This window comes from Rana temporaria, chromosome 5 (assembly GCF_905171775.1).
Source record: "Rana temporaria chromosome 5, aRanTem1.1, whole genome shotgun sequence".
Classification (NCBI taxonomy): Eukaryota; Metazoa; Chordata; class Amphibia; order Anura; family Ranidae; genus Rana; species Rana temporaria.
The window spans coordinates 256,976,391-257,001,287 of NC_053493.1; the positions used below are offsets into that span (position 1 = coordinate 256,976,391).

Consider the following 24,897-nt stretch of genomic DNA (forward strand, 5'->3'; position numbering starts at 1 on the left):
AAGTCTAGGATGTATTTAATATTTTAGCCTTGAATCCAAGGAAACGTCTACAAACAACTGGATACGAGTATCTGAAATGTGAAGTAAACACTGGCCCAGATTCAGGTAGCAATTGCGTCTGCATAACTATAGTTATGCAGCGCAATTGCTTACTTGCGCCGGCGTTTCGAATGATCCTGATTCAGGAACCTTGATACGCCGACTGCAGCCTAAGATATGACTGGCATAAGGCTCTTACGCCAGTCATATCGTAGGCTGCATTCTTACGATGGCCGCTAGGGGGCGTTCCCGTAGTGGTCAGCGTATAGTATGCAAATTGCATACTAACGCCGATTCACTACCCTACGCGAGCCCTGCGTACGCAGTTTACGTTGTTTCCGTTCATCGGGTTTCGCGTAAGGCTGCTCCTGCTAATAGCAGGGGCAGCCAATGCTACATATACCCGTCGTTCCCGCGTCGCAAAGTTTAAATTTTACGTCGTTTGCGTAAGTGAATCGTGAATGGCGCTGGAAGCCATTTACGTTCACTTTGAAGCAAATGACGTCCTTGCGACGTCATTTGCCGCAATGCACGTCGGGAAAGTTTCCAGACGGAGCATGCGCACTATGTTCGGCGCGGGAATGCGCCTAATTTAAATGATCCACGCCCCCTATGGGATAATTAAAATTACGCGCCCTTACGCCGGGCATTTTTGAGGAGCGCCCACGCAAATGACGTGGCTACTGCTTCGTGAATGAAGCATAGCGCAGATAATTTGCGGGGGCGCAGGGCAAAAACGGGACTAACTTTTGTCTGCTGGAAACCTGTCCGCTAGGCCGTACACACGGTCGGACATGTCCGCGGAAACTGGTCAGCGGACCAGTTTCAGCGGACATGTTCGACCATGTGTACGCGGCCTCACTGTTTACCTGCAAACAGGCTGGGAAAGAGCTGGGTCATGTGACAGCTGTATAATGATTAGGAAAGAAGGTACTTAGATTTTGTTTTTATTATTAAAATAATAATATCATCTTCATCTTCATAATATCAGTATCATCTTCCATATACAGTAAGAGAAAGGATACTGTAAATGAAACAGTGTGTGTTTAGTATAACTTCAATCACAAATAAGGTTTAATTTCTAAAACATATGAACAAAAGCCATCACATTGATCGTCTGTGGGCAATAAAATTATATCTTTCCAGTATTTACTACGTGTGTGTTAAATGTGCAGATATACAGTACACACAGTTACACTAGATATACAATGATTTTTTTTTCTTACTATGGGGTGTATGAAAAAATGCCGGCTAAACAGGATTTTGTGATCAGGACATACCTCATTACTCTCTTCATCAAACCATTGATCAGATTTCAGAACGGGACATACAAGACACCAGGAATTTTTGATTCATATATACATAGTCTCCTTAGTAGGGAAGATCTGTTGTAGGCTATAAAACAATCCTATGTTTTTTATATTACCTACTTCCCACCCAAGGTACATCATATGATGTCATGGATTTTGAGTGGGGATATCTGAATGATGCCTGCAGCTACACTGCTTCTCTGGGCTCAACCATACGATCAGCGAACGGGAGAAAGAATCCACCACCACAAGAAGTTTAGCAAAGAGATTTCATTATGACGTCATGTCCGGGCCGGCGGATGTTAACAATGCCAGGAACTCGGCTGGCAAAGCCAAGAGATTTTTTCTTATCTCAGCTTTTCCATCCTGGAGGAGAGATGTGGGGTCTTATTGACCTGTCACGCACCATTCCTATTGCAAGGGATGTTTAAATTCCTTGTAATAGGATTTAAAGTGATCAAAACATTTATTTTTTCGAAGAGAAAGTGTGAAAATAAAAAACATAAAAGTAAAATAAAGAATAAAAAAAAATGTAAGCGTCCCCGCGTGCTCGCGCACAGAAGAAAACACATATGTAAGTCATGCCCACAAATGTAAACATCATTCCAATCACACTTGTGAGGTATCGCCAAGTGCATTATGCCCTGTACACACGACCGGTTTTCCTGACATGCCAAAACCCGTTGTTTTTCCCGGCGTGATTCCTCTCAAGACTGCCTTGCATACACACGTTCAGTCAAAAAAATGCTCGACCAAAGCGCAGTGACGTCCAACACGTACGACGGCACTATAAAGGGGACGTTCCATTCAAATGGCGCCACCCTTTGGGCTGCTTTTGCTGATCCTCATGTCAGTAAAAGTTGGTGAGAGACGATTCACGCTTTTCAGTCTTTGTGCTTTTCAGTCCGTTACAGTGTGACGAATGTGCTATCACCATTACGAACGCTAGTTTTACCAGAACGAGCGCTCCCGTCTCATACTTGATTCTAAGCATGCGCCAATTCCCCCCCCCCCCTTGGAAAAGCATACACATGAGCGGTTTTCGCAATGAGAAAAAGACTGACGGGAAACACGATGTGAAAAAATAGAGCAAGTTTGAATTTTTTTGCAGGCAGTTTTCTCGTCTGGAAAACTGTTATGGAGCATACACACGACCGGTTTTCCCGACCAATCTAAAAAATTTCAGTTTTCTCGTCGGGAAAACCAGTTGTGTGTACGAGGCATTAGAGCAAAAGCAACAATTCTACCCCAAGACCTCCTCTGTAACTCTAAACATGTAACCTGTAAAAAAATTAAAGCAATGGCTATGGAGAATTGAAAATTGAAAAATCGCTGCGCAAATACCGTGTGACATAAAAAGTTGCAACAACCGCCATTTACTCCCTAGAGTAAGCCATTTACACTACGCCGCCGCAAATTACTGGAGCAAGTGCTTGCGCCGTAATTTGCGGCGGCGTAGTGCAAATGGCCTGGCGTAAGGCCGCGTAATTCAAAGGGGGCGGCTTGTATTTAAATTAAGCGCGCCCCCGCGCCGATCGAACTGCGCATGCGCCAGGCGTAAAAATAGCCCAGTGCGCATGCTCCAGCTCACGACGGAAAACGTAAAGTCCTATTCGTGAACGAGTTAGGAAAACGACGTAAACAACGGAAAAAGACGACGCTGACCCGACGCCATACTTAACATGGCATACGACGGACCTTCGTAAACTTACCCCTCATATAGCAGGGGCAAGTTTACGCTTACGGAAACGTCGTAAATTCACTGTGTCGACCGCGCGTACGTTCGGGAATCTCGCGTAAATAGCTATTTTGCATAGACGACGGGGAAAACGATGATGCGACACCGAGCGGCGGGAAAAAAAATTGCATTTAAGATCTGACAGCGTAAGAGCCTTACGCCTGTCAGATCTAATGGTTATCTATGCGTAACTGATTCTAAGAATCAGTCGCATAGATACGACGGCCCAGATTAGGACTTACGACGGCGCAAATGGCGTTGCGCCAACGTAAGCCTTTTGAGAATCTGGGCCCTAGCCTTCTCTTTTAAATAAAAATTAAGAAATGACAATAACATATGTAATCATAAAAATACAAGAAGTACTCTAGGTGTGTAATGAACAAATAAAGAGAGTTTGTATCTTTCAAGTTAGCTGACTTTCTGATTGCTCTGCTTGCTCGCATTACATATGATGTCTCTGCACCTAAGTGTGGTCCTTCTACTGATACTGACAAACTATTGTCTATTGCACCATTTGAAGTCACTGTCCACTCTTCTGCAGTGTTCTTGCTACTTTTTTATCTGTACTAGGTGTACCACAATCTTTTTTACTTGGTTTTACCCTGACTTTTCTATCTTTCTTAAATGTCTTAGATTTCTTTTCAGCTTCTGTCCTCTCTTACCACCTCATAGAACTGGTGTCCTAAACATATAGCAGAATACACTTTGAACTAAATTTATGAAGAATCTCGACTTTATAATTTTTTTTATTGGATATGTTTTATAACATGACACACACATTTCACATGGTATGCTATGTATTATGGTCAGCGCAAGACCCTGCCACACTGGGTAAAGGAGGAGTGCACACAGGAATAACATCAAGGTAGAGTGCAAAGCTACAGAGCATTGTTTTTGAGCAGAGAAAACTGTACAGCTTTCCCTGTGTTTTGTAAGCCCAGATCGGGGCCTTGAGCTTGAAGGCTTCAAAGTATCTTGGGTGGGGGATAAAGCCTTCAATTCTGTGTCTGGGTCTTGGTGGAGACCTGTAGGCCCTGTGAATGCATAGGTGTGAAGATTAGTTCTAAGCCAGACCTGATCTTAGCTCAATTCTCTCATTTGGAGACAGAGCCCTGTCAGGAGAGAGCCCAAGAGGGACGTGTGTTTCTGTTAGGAGACTGAACCCAATTTTGGGGAGATTCCTTGCTCACAGGGTTGGGAGAGAGTCAGGTCACCTGCAATGGGGAGTCTGCGGAGACTGAGAAAGCTGAGGTGACTGGCAAATTAAGGGTACAAGAGGGTGTCTATAGTCTCAAGAGAGTGAGAGAGATTGAGGTGTCTGGAGAACCCCTACTGAGAGACCAGAAGTGGACCTGTACAGCTGGGGGCTGTAGCTAAAGGCTGGCTGAGCCTGGAAAACACAGGGGCCAGGTCTGAGAGACCAGAGACAAGAGCAGTGTAAAGAGAGCTAGGTGGCTCAGCATCTTCTGTTACATTTTTTGTTTCGGTGTGAAACGTAAATCCCCTACGTGAGCAACGGGGGTGTTGAACTTTTATTTTCCTTTTTCAATAAAGCTCTTAAACCACAAGTTCGGACTGGCATGACTCACTAAAAAACAACTCTATCATTGAGCTAAGACTTTCCCATATGAGAATATATACATATACAGTATACACACACCCACTCATCTTGGAATAATGTCAAATCTTTGGATATGTTTGTGTAACTGATGATTGGAGGACATGGCATAAGAAACCTTTTATTTATCTGCCTCAAATGGAATTGTATTACAACTTTATTGCTCTAAGACTCTTAGGCCTCGTACTCACGACCAAACATGTCTGCTGAAACTGGTCCGCGGACCAGTTTCAGCGGACATGTTCGTTCGTGTGTAGGCAGTAACGTACAGAATTCCAGCAAACAATCGTCGGCCAGACCGTTTTCCAACGAACAACTGTTTCCTGGTCTTGCTTTAAAACAGTCTGCTGGAATCGTGTCCGTCAGACATGTTCGGTCGTCTGTACACAAAAGCAGCGTACAAAAACCCCGCGCATGCTCAGTCCAAATGAGGAGACGGGAGCGCTCGTTCAGGTAAAACTCGCGTTTCTTTGGGATATGGCACATTCGTCATTAGAAACCTTTTATTCTAGCAAGAGAACAATGTCTTAAAAAGGCGCACTAAACCACATTTTAAAGCCTCGTTTTATTAATTCTTCTCTTGCTAGAATAACCCCGTTCTCTTGCTGATGCAATTTCAATAGAGTTGTCCCATACTGAAATGTCACATTTCTTGCTTGTGATGTAATCCTTTAAAAATGTTTTCTATGCCAGACGTGTGTTTTGGTTGGTGGTCCTCCATAATTTAGAGTAGTCATTTTTGTAAAGGAATGTGCATTTTTTTAATTTCTTTTTTTGTTTCTAGTTATGTCACCATTTAAACTTTTTTTTTTTTACATGTTTTTTTAAATTTTTTTTTTTTTTGTTGGTGTTTCATTAGAGAATATTAAACCATGTTGGCACACCAAATGTCCCCCCCCCCCCCAAGGAGTGTGTCCTTTGTAAATTACCCATTGTATATTTATTAAAGGTTTGCTGCCTAATAATCCCCACAGTATATCAAACAATAGACATGTTTTCAAATGAAAGCAAAAGGCCTTTTATTCAGGCAAATGTCATCACAAAAAATAAAAAGAACAGCAGCACTAGAATAGATAGCAAACTATATGCAAACTTGCATTTCCAACATGGTGAAGGATAAACTTCCAAGCCTCAGGAGCCAAACACAAAAATATGAAGCAGCAGCACACAAACAAAGGAACCCAAACTGTGGTAGTACAAACAAGATGTCCTTTATGTGGAAGGAAATGGAAGGCAGAAAATCAACGTTTCCTCCTCTTTCCAGCCTTCCCTCCAGGCAGCCTTCCAGCGGATCGAACACGGGGTCTTGCAGGTGGGGTTGATGTGGCAGCAGGAGGATGGTGTTCCGCAAGCCGGGCCGGGTCACATAGCCCAGTGTCTGGGGTCAGCAGGCCCCTCTGCATCCACCAAAGGACCTGGTTCATCAGGGCCTTTGCCAGTCTTCTCTGGTCCTCCTCCCCTTCATTTAAATCATGGGCCAATGAGGCACTGAAGGCCTCTGTGGGGTTGAGGGGGGCCCTCATGATGGCGCTTGCCTCCTGGATCATGCGGAGGCTTGCCTCCTCCACAGGCCTCAACTGCCTCCTTCGGCCTGATGGCCTCACCTGGGGGGGAGAAGACTGGCTGGTGGTGGTTCTCCTGGCCGGGTGGACCTGCTGCAGGCCACTGGGCCCAGCCTCCTCCTGGCTGCCACTGACCCCGGCCTCCTCCTGGCTGCCACTGACCCCGGCCTCCTCCTGGCTGCCACTGACCCCGGCCTCCTCCTGGCTGCCACTGACCCCGGCCTCCTCCTGGCTGACAGACACCTGAGGATCTGCCACCTCCTGGCTGATCTCTTCTTCCTGTGTGGAAAAAAAAAGAATTTTTTTACAATTTCGCTAAATAAAACCACACTCATTTTCATGTTTTTCGTTCAGTATTTTCTGTTCATTATTACTTGAATACACTCTACTTCTGACCCCTGCAGTTGTCATCCCTGACACCTATTTGTCTGTACACCTTTTTGTTTGCTTTTTTCCAGCTTGGTTTTTTTTTTACAATATCTAATCATTAATCCACCAAGAATTATTTACGCCATAAATATAGAGGAAACTACTATACCTCCTCATCGAAGGGTGGCAGATCTGCATCTCTGTCAGCCAGGCCCTCTTCCTCCGACTCTGCAGGGCTGTGGTCATCTGGGGAATGTCCGCTGGAAGGTAGCATGGAGGAAAGGTTGGAAGAAAGACTGGACATCGTTTTCCTGCCTTCCATTTCGTCCCGCAAAAAAGCCATCTGTTTATAATACCACAGTTTGGGTTCCTTTGCTTGTCTTGCTGCTGCTCCCGATTTTTTGATTTTATTAGCTTTGTATGCTCTCCTGTATGTGCTTCTGAGGTTGGCAAGTTTATCCTTCACCATGTTGGCAGTGCATCCTGGCACCCAAGTTTGCATATAATTTGCTAGCTCTTCTAGTGCTGCCGCTCGTACCTCTTTATTGCAATATAACGAGTGTTTTGAATTCCACAGGATGGGCGTGTCCTGGTATTTTTGAAGTAAGGCCTCTATAGATTCCTTGCTTTGTAGGAGGTCCATTGCAATTTTTGCAAAATTATATTTCTTTTTGAGTCTAGATTACAAAAACATAAACCACAGAAAAATAAATATTCCAAAGGATCAGCGTTGACCTTGATCTAATATGTGTCTTCAAATTTATTACCTATATCTAATTCCAAACACAGTCTCTCTTGTTTAAACAATGATTGGCAGCTCGGCCGCATTGCTTGTACCAAACATTGATTTGCTAGATGCAGAGCCATTGTTCACATTGCAGTAAATATTTTAAATATATTAAATTAAACAATGCTTACAAATGACAGTTTTCATCTAGGCACTCTTTCATGTGTAAATCTCATACCCCTGACAATGGATGACATAAAAGACACTTCCTAATGACCTCTGTACAACCAACACTTGAACAATACTTTGCCTGATCTGAATACACCATTCAAAAACTTGTCAATGAGGTACAGCATTGTTCACATCTCTATTTTGTGAGGTGTCCAAAAGCATTTGGATACCAAAATAACATTGTGGTACCCCATAGACAGAATAGCTTAAAAAGGGTGCAACCAACAGCCCAAACCCCCATCCCATGTGTCTACATTTTCAAGGCCTCTGCTGATCACATTTTTAATTTCCTTACCTTCCTGTCTCTCGCTCCTCGTTTCTCACGCTCGCCTAATTACCGCGTAAGATGCGTAATCACGGCGTAAACCTTTTAAACACTCCGCGTATTTATGAAACCCCGCCCTCGTCACCTTTGCGAGGCCCCTAATCAATGAGTTTAGGAAATATGGCGTTAACTGTGTATGTTCTGGATGCGCTCGAAGATTCTCCGCGTAACGGACGTAAACACGTTGTTTGCATTCTCTACACTCCGCGTATGTATTAAACGCCGCCCTCTTCTCCGCCCATGGCGTAAGAATTCATCTTTTCCACGCCCATAATCTCTGTGGGAAAGGAAAGATGGCGATGTCACACGAGCGGGCACGATGCTCTCATGCCACAAGTGAAGGGACAGAGGCAGGGACGTCCCGATCAAGGAAAAGAAGATATAAAGCCACTAATATGCGGTTCCAGGAAATGGTGGAGTTAGTTTACATCATGCGAAAAAAGGACTATGATGGTGAATTAGGGCCATACAAGACCCCTAACCGCCGAAAGGCACATATTATGGACAAGGTGGCGAGGAGAATGCAGAGGATGTTTGGGATCACCAGGTCCAAGGAACAGCTGAGGAAACGCTGGTCAGACTTAAAATTGAGGGAGCCACATCAGATGAAGAAAATACTTAAAATTCTGCGTAAAAGTAAGTAAATATATATTGGGGTTGGGGGGGGGGGGGGTGGTGATTGTCTGCAATAATGTGTTGCCATGTATATTTCACCATCTGCCTCCTTGGCCTGCTTGTAATTTTAAAGACATGTTGTTATTTATTTTTTAGAACATAAATAACTACATATTTACAAACAGTGTTCTTAGTAAACAACGTAACATCACATAGTTTATCAGAAAGGCTCGGTTATTCCAGGAACAACACACCTGGACATGGCTCACTGGCCAAAAACGTTGTTTGTAAACATTGTGTAAAAGCTAGTTCTAGAAATAATATGGTAATAAAGCAGATGTTTTCACATCTGCAATGCAGAGCACCTGTGTCTCCCCAAATCAAAAATGGGTTTTGGTAGGGTCTCCCAGAAATACAGTTTAGGGGGGACATCCATGTGTGTCACTTTGCTAAAAAGGGGCAGGATCAGAGCTTGCCATATAGAAGTAATTGCAAAATGTAGGTTTGGTGAAAGATAAAAGTAACTAAATGAAAGCATCTTCTAAGCAATGTGTGCGATTTATGCTCTCCAATATCTGTGTGCTGATGAGTCTACATTTTTTTTGGTTTATTTCAGGGGAAAGAAGTCGCCAGCATTTGGAGGAGGCAGAGAGGGCCAGACAAGGCCAAAATCTGCCATCTCAACATGTGGAGGAGGAGGAGGATGTGGAAGGAGAAGAGGATGTGGAAGGAGAGGAGGATGTGGAAGGAGAGGAGGATGTGGAAGGAGAGGAGGATGTGGAAGGAGAGGAGAATGTGGAAGGAGAAGAGGATGTGGAAGGAGAGGAGGATGTGGAAGGAGAGGAGGATGTGGAAGGAGAGGAGGAAGGAAGAAAGGAGGAAGGAAGAGAGGAGGAAGAAGTAATTTTGGACTTAGAAGTCATAGCAGATGAAGGGCAAGTGGCGGAAGAACAATTTGGCGAATTGAAAGAAGGTGGATTGATGGATGAAGGAGGAGTCCAAGATGATGGGGAAGTGGTGGAAGAAGGAGGAGTGATTGAAGATGATGGGGAGGTGGTGGAAGAAGGAGGAGTGATAGAAGATGTCGAAGAGGTGGAAAGGAGAAGCCCATCAGGTCAGTGTCACCCTAGCTTGATTCAAAAAAACATATGTAGATAGGCCTCATTGAAAAATAATATTGTAAATGCCATTTTTTTTTTTTGTTTTAGGGGAGGAGGATGGTGTGCCAATATTTTCACGTGCAAGTGCTGCTATAATTATTCAGCAGGTAATGGAGTGCAGCACTGAAATGCACAATATGCGTGAAAGGATGTTTCTCATGGAACAGAATGTAACAAATGTCCTTTTGGAATGCAGCACGGAAATGGACAATATGCGGCAAAGAATGATGGTCATCGAATCTAATTTTAAGAACATTATTGACATGATGGGCCGTGTCAAAGACTGAAACACCCCCCGCCCATCCCCCGCCCCCACAAACATTTTTACAGTTTGAATAATGAATACGCCAAAATTTGAAGATACACACACAGTGTGCCAACATGTGCTATCTGCCATCACAGAATATCTAATGTCTGTGCTTTGTGGGTCCAACCCCCTCCTCCATCCTCAAGTAGTTGAGAGGAAGGGTTTGCTCCCACAAAACACAGACATTGATCACCCATGATGTCAGATAGCACATGTGGCCATTTGTCTGTTGAACCAATGACATTTGGCGAGTTTGCACTGAATGTGTGTATCTTCCAATTTTGGCGTGTTCCAGTGTGAAAGCACACCATGACTGACTGCTGTTGTGAGTTTTTATATTTTTGGAATTGGATTTTGTTACTTTTTGACCATGTTGAACATTTTGGGATACTATAAAGTTTAGACCATAAAGAATAAACAACGCCAAAAATTTTTAAAAATATATATATAGAATTATAAATCTCTCTAATCACTGAATTTAGTGAAGTAGAGATTTGACTCCAAATTCTCACCTAAAAATTTTCTTTTAGAAAAACACACCAAAAACAAAAAAAATGGTTAAAAAATTATTGTTTTTTGTGCCTAAAAAATATGGCCAAAAAAAAATTTAAGGCGGTAAACACCCCACCAAATATAATCTATATATATATATATATATGTAAACAATAAATCTAACTATATTTGAGTAAAAAAAAAGTGAACTTGTTAATAAATGTATAATCTGCATAATATTTTTGGTTGAATTACCTGAAAAAAAAAAAAAAGTTTAAAAATTTTTTGAAGACTCCTAAGTACAAAAGCAGGGAGTAATGAAAAAAATATAAAATTATTTTTGGGGTCATGAACAAGCAAAAATTAAAAAAACTTGACCTCAACATTTACAAATGGAGTTGCTTCTTATTTCTAGACTCAATACCCTGTTTGTAGATGAGTGAATACTGTGCAAAATGTGGTTAGTTACTAAAAGTGGAGAAATCAATTATGCATTACAATTGAAGAAGTTAGTTAGAGAACCAGGAAGACAGAAAAAGAGAAAAAGCATTAATGACAAACAACTGTATAAAGTCCAATGGTCTAATTATTTATTATTTTTTAGAATATTCCTTTCTTTGGGGGCCGAATTAGAAAGAAATATGATCTGGCATAGCAATGGCCCCCCGACCCATGAAGTACTCAACATATTTGTCGCGTACCTCACGAGCTGATTGGGGGGCCAAGCCAGCGCGACCAGTGTCCAGCCCGGGAAGGGGATCTGAGGGTAGTCTTGCCTCAGAACCGATGTCGGGTAGGTACGTCTGGGAGTGCCTGCGTAAAAAGTTGTGCAAAATGCAGCAGGCAAATACAACGGTGTCCAATTTATATTCCGCCAGATGTATCGATGTCCTGAACAGGCGGAACCGGTTGGTGAGTATCCCAAAGGCATTCTCGACTACCCTCCGAGCCCTGGCCAACCGAAAATTAAACACACTCCTCTCTGAGGTGAGGGTCCTCTGGGGAAAAGGCCGCATGAGGTGAGGACCAAGCCCGAAAGCCTCGTCCGCTAGGAACACAAACGGAAGTCCTTCCACATTATCTTCATCTGGTGGCAATGCCAGACCACCAGCTTGGAGACGATCATAGAAATCAGTCCGTGCGAACACTCCCCCATCAGACATCCGGCCGTTCTTCCCCACGTCCACATATAGAAACTCATACTGTGCCGACACCACCGCCATCAACACAATACTATGATAACCCTTGTAATTATAATAGTAGGACCCCGAGCGGGGTGGGGGCACAATGCGGACGTGTTTCCCATCTATTGCTCCACCGCAGTTTGGAAAATCACACCGCTGGGCAAATTGGGAAGCCACAGACTGCCATTCCTGTGGTGTGGAGGGTAGCTGTGGGGACAAACAAAATTAGAGATTTAGTACTTTGTAACAAATACATCCTACAAGCATCCTTGTGACAGTTCACAGTATTAAAATTGCATTAGAAAAATGTGCATGGAGAATTTGGGAAATGAAATATATAGGGCCACTTCATTAAGAGACTCCACAGCCCTCTGATGGGGACAATAAAAGTTTGAAGGGGGGGACACAAAAACCAAAAAGTCCTGTTTGAAAAAATGGCAAGGTGGGTTTGTCCCTAGGATAGCATGCTGGACAGGTTAATATTGGGTAAGGGACAAATATGCAGGTAGGCCAAGAATAAAACATGTAAAGCTGATATCAACATGCATAGGGAGAAAAGGTAACGTTAGTTAAACACACAGCATATCTGGGAAAATAAAAATAAAGTTAGTTGGCCACATTATTAGAGCCAGGAAAATTACCTTAATATACTCCTCATGCATAACTTTGATGATGGCAGCACACGTGTCCGGTATGATGACCCCAAGCGCCTGCGGAGAGATGCCTGTCGAGAACTTGAGGTCCTGCAGGCTCCTCCCAGTCGCCAGGTACCGCAACGTGGCAATAAGCCTCTGCTCGGCCGTGATGGCTTGGCGCATCACAGTGTCCTGCCTCGTGATATAGGGGGACAGAAGATCCAGCAGACGGTTGAATACGGGGTCCGTCATGCGGAGAAAATTCCTAAAGTCATTAGGATTATTCTCCTGGAGTTCCCTAAGCAGAGGCATATGTGAGAACTGGTCACGCTGGCGCAACCAATTCTTGGTCCAGAAACGCCTCCGCCCCCTGTTTCTGGCCAAAGTACTGGACAAATGAACATATCCAGCAGCCATCCCATAAACAGCACCAACTCGCGAAAATTGACGCTGCTGCTCCATCATGGCTTCAAACCGGCCGGCTGGTCAGTCAAGAACACACTGAAACAGAAAGCACTCGCAAATCCAGCACTACCTGCGACAAACGCGTGACAAACAGATACGAGCGCACAGGATGCAACTGCTAAAGCAGAAACAACCTGCTTGCCTATAGCCGAATGACAACTACGTTACCGCAAGCACACGCACTGAACCCGTGAATACACGCTGTCAAAGCCTGGAGACCGAGAAGCGCGAATCAGCTCTAACCAAACCTTCACTAACACGAGCAAACACGTAACTAGCAAAAGAGGAACAGAGGGCGGCGCCATTAACTTTGGTCTTCCCCTTTATAGTGACGTCGTACGTAGTTTACGTGCACGCGTTCCGGTACGACGGGAATTTGGTCCGCTGGTGTGTACACGCCAGCGGAACAAAACACAAATCAGCCTTGTACGCCGGAAACTGTCGGGCAGACAGTTTCCAGCGCACAGATCCGGTCGTGAGTACAAGGCCTTATATGCACGTGTTCATTTTCAATATGAATAAAACACAATGGGGTAGATTCAGTAACATTTGCGCATTTTTAACGTAGGCGCAGGGCACCGTTTTTGCCCTGCGCCCCCGCAAATTTTCTGCGCTACCCTCGATTCACGGAGCAGTAGCTCTGTAAATTGCGTGGGCGCTCCGGCAAAATGCCCGGCGTAAGCGCGCGCAATTTAAATGATCCCGTAGGGGGCGGGAATCATTTAAATTAGGCGCGTTCCCGCGCCGAGCGTATTGCGCATGCTCCGTCGGGAAACTTTCCCGACGTGCATTGCGGTAAATGACGTCGCAAGGACGTCATTTGCTTCAAAGTGAACGTGAATGGCGTCCAGCGCCATTCATGATTCACTTACGCAAACAACGTAAATTTCAAATTTCACGACGCGGGAACGACGGGTATACTTTAGCATTGGCTGCCCCTGCTATAGAAGGGGCAGCCTTACGCAAAAAACCGACGTACGCAAACGACGTAAACTGCGTACGCAGGGCTCGCGTAGGGTAGTGAATTGGCGTTAGCATGCAATTTGCATACTATACGCTGACCACTACCGGAACGCCACCTAGCGGCCTGCGTAAGAATGCAGCCTAAGATATGAGGGCATAAGAGCCTTATGCCACGCATATCTTAGGCTGCAGTCGGCGTAACAAGCTCTCTGAATCAGGAGAAGTCGTTACGCCGGGGCAAGTAAGCAATTGCGCTGCGTAACTATGGTTACGCAGGCGCAATTGCTCTTTGAATCTGGGCCAATAATAATAATTAAAAAAAAATGTGCATTAAATCCACATATCAAAGTAAATCAGACTCATAAGGGTTGACTTATTTAAGGCAAATAGGCTGTTTACGTTACAAGGGAATATTTCCTAAGCTAAGCAAATGAGGTGAAGCTCTGCTGACTTCCATCAACCAATCATGTACATGCAAAAATATCCTATTTTGATATTTTCCTTCCACATGATTGGGTATTCTTTGTAAAGTGATGTTTTACAACATTCAAGTTGGTGCCGGTTCACACTACAGAAAGTCGGCACGACTTTGCGAGGCAACTTGAGGCAACTTCAAGGCAACTTCAAATCGCAACTTTGCCAGTGGCAAATCAAACAATAATCAGCTCTGTGCGAGGGAGGGTTTTTTCCTGAGAAAAGTATTTTCTCTTCCTGTAAAGTTGCTTCAGTTAAGACAGAGATCCGACTTTGGAGGTAACTTCCATTGAAATCTATGGGTACAAGTTGCCTAGACGTCGCCTTGAAGTAGTACAGGAACCTTTTCTGAAGTTGGAGCGACTTCAGTAGTGTACATTAAGACAGCTCCCATTCACTTTAATGTAATTTCTCATGTCGCGTGACTTGGGGCGACACAAGTCGGATCCCAAGTCGCGGTAGTGAGAATCGGCACTAAAGGGAGAATTCCCTTGCAAAGTGCAAAATGTCCCTACAAAGTGAGGAGGTGGCTTTTGTGAAAAGGTACAATTGTTTCCATCAGACACAGGTAATCTGAATGTTATATAAATACTGCAGCTTTTTGCATGATATCCATAGGAAAAATCCTTGAAATGCAAAATGTTATACAATGAAAGAAACCTACTAACTTGAAACTGATAGGGATATGTCTACAAGGACATTCACAGCACAGATAATGACACTAAGTACATGCACTGCATGCAGGAATTCCCAACAACAATGTGACAATAAATATTGTGTATCAGTTTATCTCCCGTGGCCTTTTTTTTTATCTTTTATTTTGAACACATTGCTCATCTTTGATATTACTGTATATTTATTTTTGTTTCTCTTGGTAGTGAAAGGTCTACAACAAGCTCTCAAATGTTACACCACATATCAGACATCTACTGTGTGAAGAAGTTAATAGATAGGATCTTATTTTACTTAAAGTGGTTGTAAACCCTTCCATATACCCAATGAAGGTGATACACCACAGACATGAAACAAATCCTCCTACATAAGTTGTACCTGCTTATCTGCAGCCATCTCTTCACTACATCCGTTCAAACTGCAGAATTTATAAAGCTTGTCTGAGCTGTCAGAAAAAAGGTGGCGGAGAGCTGAAGTTATACTCTGCAGAGCTTAGTGAGGAGAGCTCTGAGAGCTGATTGGAGGGAAAATACACACACCCCTTCACACAGCACAGAACAGAGCTGGGGCATTCAATCTGCTGGAGCTCCCTCCCATCACCTTTTGTCAGGAAAAGTTGTCAGAAGTGTCTCATGCTGGAAGCAACAGAATGAGGCAGCAGACAGGAAAGACACTTGGTGCTCTTAATTCAGACAAGCACATACTGTAGAGGGATTTGCTTTCTTCAAATATAATCTTTGTTCAGATATAACCTATGCGTTGATATGCTTTGAGATTTGTTTTAGAAAGAGTTGTATTTACTTGAATGACAGAATGTAGGTCAGTACAGGTCAACTCATCCAAAACCTCAACATTCTGGAAATGAAGCATGCAGATTACACATGGTCCATTTTTGGTGTGCTGTCCATTTATGTGTACTGACCTGGTGCCATGTTTGGTGTGTTGACTTGATGTCATGCCTACTAAGAGTTTGTCAGAGTAGCTTACATTGTCATGTGACCGCAGTATGTGTTAAGAATGTCACTCTCTGCAGGGACCCTTCCTCCAATACTGAATAATTTAAAACAGGAAGTAGGACAGCCTGATCATGCGATTATACTTGATTTCATGGCACTAAATGATGTGTGTTAGGGTAAATGACAAGGGTTAGGTTCCTGTTTTTGGATAAGATGTCTGAATTTTTAAAATAAAAACTGTGGACCCCCTACTAACCACACCCAGGAAAAAAATCACACATCCCTATTTATAGCCACACCCACAATGTGTGTTATGAATGCACAATATACAGGGCTTTTTTTCAGCAGGAACGCGGGGAACGCAGTTCCGGAACCTCCTGGACTGACTGTATGTAATGGCAAGGGGTGCTGGGGTATGCTGCAGGGTATTGATGCTCACTGCTGGGGATATAATTTTTGAAGGGGGGGTCTATTGTTGCTGGGGGGGTCTTATGTTGCTGGAGGGCCAGTTGTTGCTGAAAGAGATCTACTGTTGGGGAAAAGGTCTATTGTTGATGGCAGCCAGAGAGTCTATTAATGCTGGCTGTGCGGAGATCTGTTGATGCTGCCGGGAGTTGATTGTTGCCGGCGGGGGAAATTTTGTTGTGGGTGGTCCATTGTTGTTAGGGGGATCTATTGCTGCTGGCTGCAGGGGATCTATTTTACAGCTTTTCTTGATATCATTACCAAATTCCATGCAAATTACTTAGCGCCACAAAATAATACTTGGTTCTGTATTGTCTAAAAGGAACGGTACTGGGAGGTGGGAAGGGGCGGATAAAAGGGGTGACCCGGAAAGGGGGAGTTCCTGCACCTATTGTCTGAGAAAAAAAGCCCTGACAATATATATTAGTACAGATGGATGGGGAACAGATACCCATCTGTTTGTTTTTAGGATTGGACAGGATTGGATGTCGGCAGCTGTCAACGGACACATGTATGTTGACATCCGCTGCTCCAATCAATGGTCCGACCGGATCCGCCTGAAAAACTGACAGGTAGACCGATCGGTTTCTCAAAATAATACTATATATGTAGATATGTTTTAAATTAGTCAAAACAAAACTCTGTTTGCCAGAAGCTATTCTTGATGTTATGTCTCAAAAAATCTTGTTTCCACACATAATGATGATCAAAAGTACAACAGTGTAACACATTTTTTAACATACCCGTGGGATTTTAATTTCAAATAAAATGACTCTGTCATGCATGTCCTTGCTGTATAAAAAGCTGATTCAAACAATGTATTTGACTGTGTGGCTGTTGATTAAGATCATCTGGAGACAAGTAAAGGCTTTCAAGGCATGATGTTCGAATATTATGCCTACACCAATGGTGTCTCGTCTTTCATTTTATTAGAGTTTATTTAAGTATGTGCCTGCTGTATATTTGTGAAAACTTTAGCATTTTACTTGAATATATTACTCCCAGAAACACAAGTCTGTGGTATGACTTAATGTTTTATAAGTATAATATTTACTGCCTGGTACTGCATGTTTTAATTACTAGAAGCAAGTTCTTTCTAAATCCCGCGATAACTCGCGGCAGACCTCCGCAATGTCTCCTGGGAACAATGACAAAAGCTCCCAGGAGACATTGCGGCATCGAGGAAGTGACGGAATACCCGCACACTACCCGATGAATCCATATACAGGAAGCGGCCAGTAACATAAAGGATTACTAAGGTTCGGACTCGAGTTGGGCATCGCCGCTTAGTGAAGGATTGGCTCGGGCGGCTCGGCTGCTCTAGTCCTGCAAAGGGAACTGAGTTCCTGCTGTGAAAAAAGTGCAGGAACTCTGTTCCCACGCGTTCCCGCAGGACTTGAGCCCTGCTCCCAATCATCAGTGAGCTGTCTGTGTCTGTGGGCTGATTAAGAGCAAGACAGCGATGCAAATATGTGGCGGCTGGGTGTTAAGGCTCCCTGCACTTCCACCACATATAGCTGTCGTAAAGAAATTAACAGATAGAAAAACAGAATACCCAATTTTGTCATTTTTTTTGGCTGTGGCTTGGTAACTTGAAGTTTCAGCTCCCTTCATACATTCTTTATAGGATTAAGGTCTGAAGACTGTCTAGGCCACTCAATGACCTTAATGTGCTTCTTCTTAAGCCACTCCTTTGTTGCCTTGGCGGTATGTTTTGGGTCATTGTCATGCTGAAAGACCCATCCATGATCCATCTTCAGTATTCTGGCTGAGGGAAGAAGGTTCTCATCCAAGATTTTACAATACATGGCTCCATCCAATGGCCCCTCAATCTCGAAAAATACGTTTAGCAGAGAAACAGCCCCAAAGCATAATGTTTCCACCTCTGTGCTTGACTGTAGGGATGGTGTTCTTAGGGTAAAAAACAGCATTTTTCTTCCTCTAAACATGGTATGTCACCCTCCTCAAGAAGACACGTGTACAGTCATGCTAATGAACATCTAAATGATTCAGAGAAGGATTGGGAGAAGGTTCTGTGGTCAGATGGGATCAAAATTGAGCTCTTTGGCATTAACTCAACTCGCTGTGTTTGGAGGAAGAAAATTGTTGACTAATACCCAAAGAACCATCCCTACAGTAAAACACGGAGATGAAAATATGATGCTTTGGGGCCGTTTCTCTGCTAAACGTACAGGCCGACTTTGCCGCATGGAGGGGCCAATTAACAGGGCTATGTATTGTAAAATATTGGATGAGAACCTTCTTCTTTCAGCCAGAACACAGAAGATAGGTTGTCGATGGGTCTTCCAGCATAACAATGATCCAAAACATACCGCCAAGGTAACAAAGGAATGGGTCTAGAAGAAGCACATTAAGGTCATGGAGCAACCTAATCAGTCTCCAGACTTCAATCCTATAGAAAATGTATGGAGTGAACTAAAACTTCAAGGGCCAGATTCACAGAGCAGGTACGCCGCGTATCTACTGATACACCGGCGTACTTTCAAATTTGCCGCATCGTATCTTTAGTTTGAATCCTCAAACCAAGATACGACGGCTTCTGGCTTCGATCCGACAGGCGTACGGCTTTGTACGCCTTCAGGTCGTAGGTGCAATACTTCGGCGCCCGCTGGGTGGAGTTTGCGTTGTTTTCCGCGTCGGGTATGCTAATTAGCTTTTTCCGTCGTCCGTGAATAGGAAAGGATGTAACTCACATCTAAGTTCAAAAAATGACGTCAGTGCGACGTCATTTCGCGCAAAGCACTGCGGGAAATTTCGAAACGGAGCATGCGCAGTTAATTCGGCGCGGGACGCGCTTCATTTAAATAAATCACGCCCCCTACCCGCCGATTTGAATTACATGCCGAGAGATACACTACGCCGCCGTAACTTACGGCACGAAATCTTCCTGGATTCGACTTAGAGCCAGGTAAGATACGGCGGCGTAGCATATCTCTGATACGCTGCGCCTTTCTAAATCTATGTGAATCTGGCCCCAAGTTGCCAAAAGAGAGCCAGGAAACCTTAAGGATTTAGAGACGATCTGCAAAGAAGAGTGGACCAAAATCTCTCCTGAGATGTGTGCAAACCTGGTAACCAACTACAAGAGACATCTTACCTCTGTGCTTGCCAATCAGGATTTCTCCACCAAGTACAAAGTCATGTTTTGCTTGGGCATCAAATACTTATTTTTCTGACTGAACTGCAACCTAATTTGTAGCATTTGTTTTATGTGTTTTTTTGGGGGATTTTTGGTTTGCATTCTCATTCTGTCTCTATCATTTAAAATACACCTATGATACAAATTATAGACCCTTCATTTCTTTGTAAGTGGGCTATCTTACAAAATCTGCAGGGGATCAAATTATTATTTTCCCCACTGTACATACAGTATATATAATATTTGTATTATTTTATTTTTTAGCAGGCTAAAAAAAAATACTGAATCATTTATTTGCATCTGTACACATTATTGTTCACTACTTATTACAATATATATATGGGTTCTACACTCAAAATAAAATCTTTTGTAGTTGTTTTGTAGCAAAGGTATGTAATAAATAATTAACCATTTTTATAACAAAAGGCTAAACTTGAAGGCCCAGATTCATGTAGATGGGCGCAAAATTGTGCAGGCGTAACGTATCTCATTTACGTTACGCCGCCGCAAGTTTTTCATGCAAGTGCTTTATTCACAAAGTACTTGCCTGTAAAGTTGTGGCGGCGTAGCGTAAATCACCCGGCAGAAATCAAATTTGACAGGTAGGGGGCGTGTTTTATTTAAATGAAGCGCGTCCCCGCGCCGAACGAACAGCGCATGCGCCGTCCCTAAAATATCCCAGTGTGCATTGCTCCAAATGACGTCGCAAGGACGTCATTGGTTTCGACGTGAACGGAAATTACGTCCAGCCCCATTCACGGCCAACTTACGCAAACGGCGTAACTTTTAAAATTTTCGACGCGGGAACGAAGGCCATACTTAACATTGGCTGCGCCTCATATAGCAGGGGCAACTTTACACCGGGAAAAGCCTAACGTAAACGTCGTAACTTTACTGCGTCGGCCGCGTGTACGTTCGGGAATTCGCGTATTTAGCTAATTTGCATACTCGACACGGAAATCGATGGAAGCGCCACCTAGCGGGGAAAAAAAATTGCAGTTACGATCCGACGGTGTAAGAGACTTACGCCTGTCGGATCTAATGGATATCTATGCGTAACTGATTCTAAGAATCAGTCGCATAGATACGACGGCCCAGATTAGGACTTACGACGGCGTACATGGCGCTGCGCCGTCGTAAGTCCTTTGAGAATCTGGGCCGAAATGTATATCAAGGTATCTACAAAAAATACCTATGCGAGGTGCCCATAAAGCCAGGCCTAAAAAAGTCATCCAGCAGTTTGGGTGTTATATATGAACTGAAATGCTCTGCTCAGTGAGTCAGATTTAATCAAATGGAAAAGTTTACTGCAACGTATACACAGTCACGATGTATAGTCTGGCTCAGTCTTGACAACAGTACTTGTTATTCACTGGCTTTATATTTGTATCAGGTTTGCCAAATATTTCAAAGTTATAGCCAGTTTATATAAAATACAGACTAATTAAGATTATCTGTAAATCCTGAGAAAAACAACATTTCTTTAACCTTTTCCTAACTACTGTAACTGAACATATTAACAGTAAATTATGTATTACAGGAGGACCTTAAAGTGGTATTAAACCCAGAGCCAAAAATGTCATATGTTGCAGCTTACCAATCATTAGATGTGGTGGCTGCATTAGTTTACATGTTTTCAGCCTTTTCTCCCTCTGTTTCCACCTGGAGATCTGACCAGTAGAACACTGTGCCCGACAGCACAGCAGGCCTTCCTGGATACCCATACACAGCTTTTCACCACTTGTCTGTTGAATTACATCTTGTTACATCCACAATGAAACTCTCCCGCTGGACATCATAGATCTACTCTACTCTACAGTATCTCCAGCAATGAATGAGGCAAGGGGTGCTGCAGGGTCTATTGACGTTGGCTGCTGGGGGATCTATATTTGCTGGAAGGGGATCTATTTTTTTATGGGGGTGGGTCTTATGTTTCTGGAGGGTCATTCGTTATTGGAAGGGATCTACTGTTGAGGGAGGGGTCTATCGTTGCTGGCTGTTGGGAGTCCATTGTTGCTGGGGGGGGGGGTCCATTGTTGCTAGAATGGATCTATTGTTGCTGGGGTGGATATATTGTTACTAGCTAGAGGGGATCTATTTTCCTGCTTTTCCTAACATCATTAAAAATTACATACACATTACTTAGCATCACAATAGGATACTTGGTTCTGTATTCTATGAACGGGGTGGTACTGGGAGGTGAGTTGGGGGTGGAACCAAGGGATGGTGGAGGGTGGGCAAGGGGTGACTTGGAAGGGGGGAGTTTGCGCACCTTTTCTCTGAAAAAAAAAATCCCTTGATCTACTGATGAGCCTGTTAATTGTTTTTTAATCTTTTTTTGGGGAAATTAAACGTCTGAGTTTAGTTTACTTAGAAGCACCTTCTTTTGGTCCTGTTTTAGAGGAGGGGATTGTTAGCTGTATTAACAGATTTAAATACACTAACAAACTGAAGCCAAACTTTTTTGGCCATTGGTTTCCACTGCTGTCAAATACAACAAGTGAGGAGGGAGCTGGGGTGGGGGCGGGTCCAAGACCTGTTCTGTGGGGGGATTGGGATGGAGCACACAAGTTTGCTATAGATTAGGGCACTTGGAGAAGAGGAAGAGCCAGGAAGAAGGAAGAGGAAGAGGAAGCCAGGAGCGCTGACAGTGGAAGATCAAGGCTGTTCTGTGCAAAACCATTGCACAGAGCAGGTAAGTATAACATGTTTGTTATTTAAAAAAAAATACCTTTAATATCACTTTACTGTCCTCTTAATACAGCTTCTGTATGGAGATTGCTCTTTTCCCCAAAGGTGGACTTCACAGTGTTGCAGACTGACCTGAAGACTTATTTGCTAACCACTCTACATACCGTATTTATCGGCGTATACCGTGCACTTTTTTGCCCTGAAAATCAGGGCAAAATCGTGGGTGCGCGATATGCGCCGATACCCGCTTTCCCGCGCCGAGTTTGAATACTGCGCCGGCATATACAGAGCGCAATACACTTGTGTATAGTCGGGCAGTCTCGGCTCCTCTCGCGCTGACGTCCTGGACGTACAGGACGTGAGCGCGAGTGTAGCCGAGACTGCCCGACTATACACGAGTGTACTGCGCTCGGTATATGCCGGCGCAGTATTCAAACTCGGCGCGGGAAAGCGGGAAACGAGCGGGGAGGACACCGCAGAAGGACGCCGGACCCGACGAAGAGGACACCCGAAGCCGCAGACGGACGCCGGACCCGACGAGGCCGCCGATGGACGCTGCGCAAGACACCAAACTGTAAGTACAAAAATCTTTTTTCCACAGGAATTTTGGGGGGCAACTTTAGGGGGTGCGCGCTATACGCGGGAGCGCGCTATACCCAAATAAATACGGTACATACGATATTGATGTATGTGCATCAGCTATTCCTGGCAGAAAAAACATGAAGATGGACTGTATAGCACATGTGCGTATTCACACATGTGTAAAAAAAAAAAAACATAGCTATTTAATCACGGGCAAGTAGCCCATGTATTTGCATGTCGTGTGTGAAAAAAGTTCTGACCAGTAATTGTTTGACTGTTGTATATGCTGTGCAAGTGTGTGTGTGTGTGTACAGATCCTTTAAAAACAAAGGGTTGCACTTAGGTTAATAAAAACAATGCCTGTATGAACAGCGATCAGTCATTTCCCCAAGTCAGTCCTTCAGTTAGAACACACCCAGGGAACATACTTAACCCCTTCCCCGCCCCCTAGTGTTAACCCCTTCCCTGCCAGTGGCATTTTTATAGTAATCAATGGATTTTTATAGCACTGATCGCTATAAAAACGCCAATGGTCCCAAAAATGTGTCCGAAGTGTCGGCCATAATGTCGCAGCACCGATAAAAATCGCTGATCGCCGACATTACTAGTAAAAAAAAAATATTAATAAAGATGCCATAAAACTATCCCCTATTTCGTAAACGCTATAACTTTTGCGCAAACCAATCAATAAACGCTTATTGCGATTTTTATTTACGAAACATATGTAGAAGAATATGTATCGGCCTAAACTTTGGAAACAAGTTGTTTTTTTATATATTTTTGGGGGATATTTATTATAGCAAAAAGTAAAAAAATTCATTTTTTTTTCAAAATTGTCGCTCTATTTTTGTTTATAGCGCAAAAACTAAAAACCGCAGAGGTGATCAAATAAATACCACCAAAAGAAAGCTCTATTTGTGAGAAAAAAAGGATGCCAATTTTGTTTGGGAGCCACGTCGCACGACCGCGCAATTGTCAGTTAAAGCGACGCAGTGCCGAATCGCAAAAAGTGACCTGGTCTTTGACCAGCAATATGGTCCAGGGCTTAAGTGGTTAAGCAGTCAATGTAGATAAAATCATGACAGCATGCACTAGGAACCCGTGCTAATGCCTGGCACACACGATGAGATTATCAAACGAATGATCGTCCTTTTTTTATTTTGCATGCTAGTCTCATATAAAAAATGCAGAGTTTACATAAGTTATAAAAATTCTCGTACAAAAGAATAACAATTTGTAAGTGATATAATGTGTTATAGTGTATTTGTATTGTATTTTCGAATGACAACTGTACTGAATAAATTAAAATAGTATCACCTGGTATCGTATGAAAAAGAAAATGTGTGCTTGTCCCATCGGATAATATTGAATGAACTGTTGTTCTCTGAAAAGCTTTGTACTAATGATCAGATTTTTGTACAATCGCTTCAAAAGTGATTTTTTTTTTTTTTGAAGATATGATATCTAGTATGTTTTTTGTTTTTATCATGTTAATTATACTAGAAGACAACAGCATGCTTACCTACTGGTGAATCTGTGTCTGTATGCATCAATCTCAGAGGAAGTTCCAGCTTCTTCATAAAACTGAAAGAAAACACAATTCTCTTTAATACCTTTAATGTAACAATATATGATGTAGCTGATTAACTACAGAGATTATAAATACAACATGAATACATCAATGATATAAGTATTAAAAAAAAAAAACAGTGGAAGCTTGGATTACGAGCATAATCCGTTCCAAGAGAATGCTTGTAATCCAAAGTACTCGAATATCAAAGTGATTTTCCCCATAGAAGTCAATGGAAACAAAGATAATTTGTTCCGCATTGACGTCTGCAATATGCAATAACACATGTGACCAGAGGTGGGGGGGGGGGGCACCAGAGAGACTCGGAAATATTCGGAGACCATTCGGATGCAGTCAGAAACCCTTGCAAAGGCTCAGAAACACTCGGGAACTGAGTATTTGAGTATTTCCGAGTGGCCTCCAAACGGTTTTGAGTGTCACCGATGCCCCCGCACCTCTGGTTAAATGCGGTACTGCACACGGCAGAGGCTTGAATCCTGCTTGTTTTTTTTTTTAAACTTGTATTGTGAAACACTCGTTAATCACATTACTCGCAATCAGAGATTCTACTGTACAGCTGTGGGCCT

The 24,897-nt window shown here is 43.3% G+C and overlaps 1 protein-coding gene across 6 annotated transcripts in view; it reads right to left on the minus strand.

The window, feature by feature from the left end:
• Positions 1-24,897, minus strand: part of ATXN1 (ataxin 1) — a 403,695-nt gene that overhangs the window by 88,558 nt on the left and 290,240 nt on the right. For 5 of the 6 annotated variants that reach the window (XM_040353759.1, XM_040353756.1, XM_040353757.1 and 2 more), the window contains one exon: positions 24,263-24,324. The gene's annotated coding sequence lies outside the window, so the exon portion shown is untranslated. The remainder of the gene's footprint in view (positions 1-24,262; positions 24,325-24,897) is intronic. The other variant, XM_040353760.1, reaches the window with a different exon arrangement.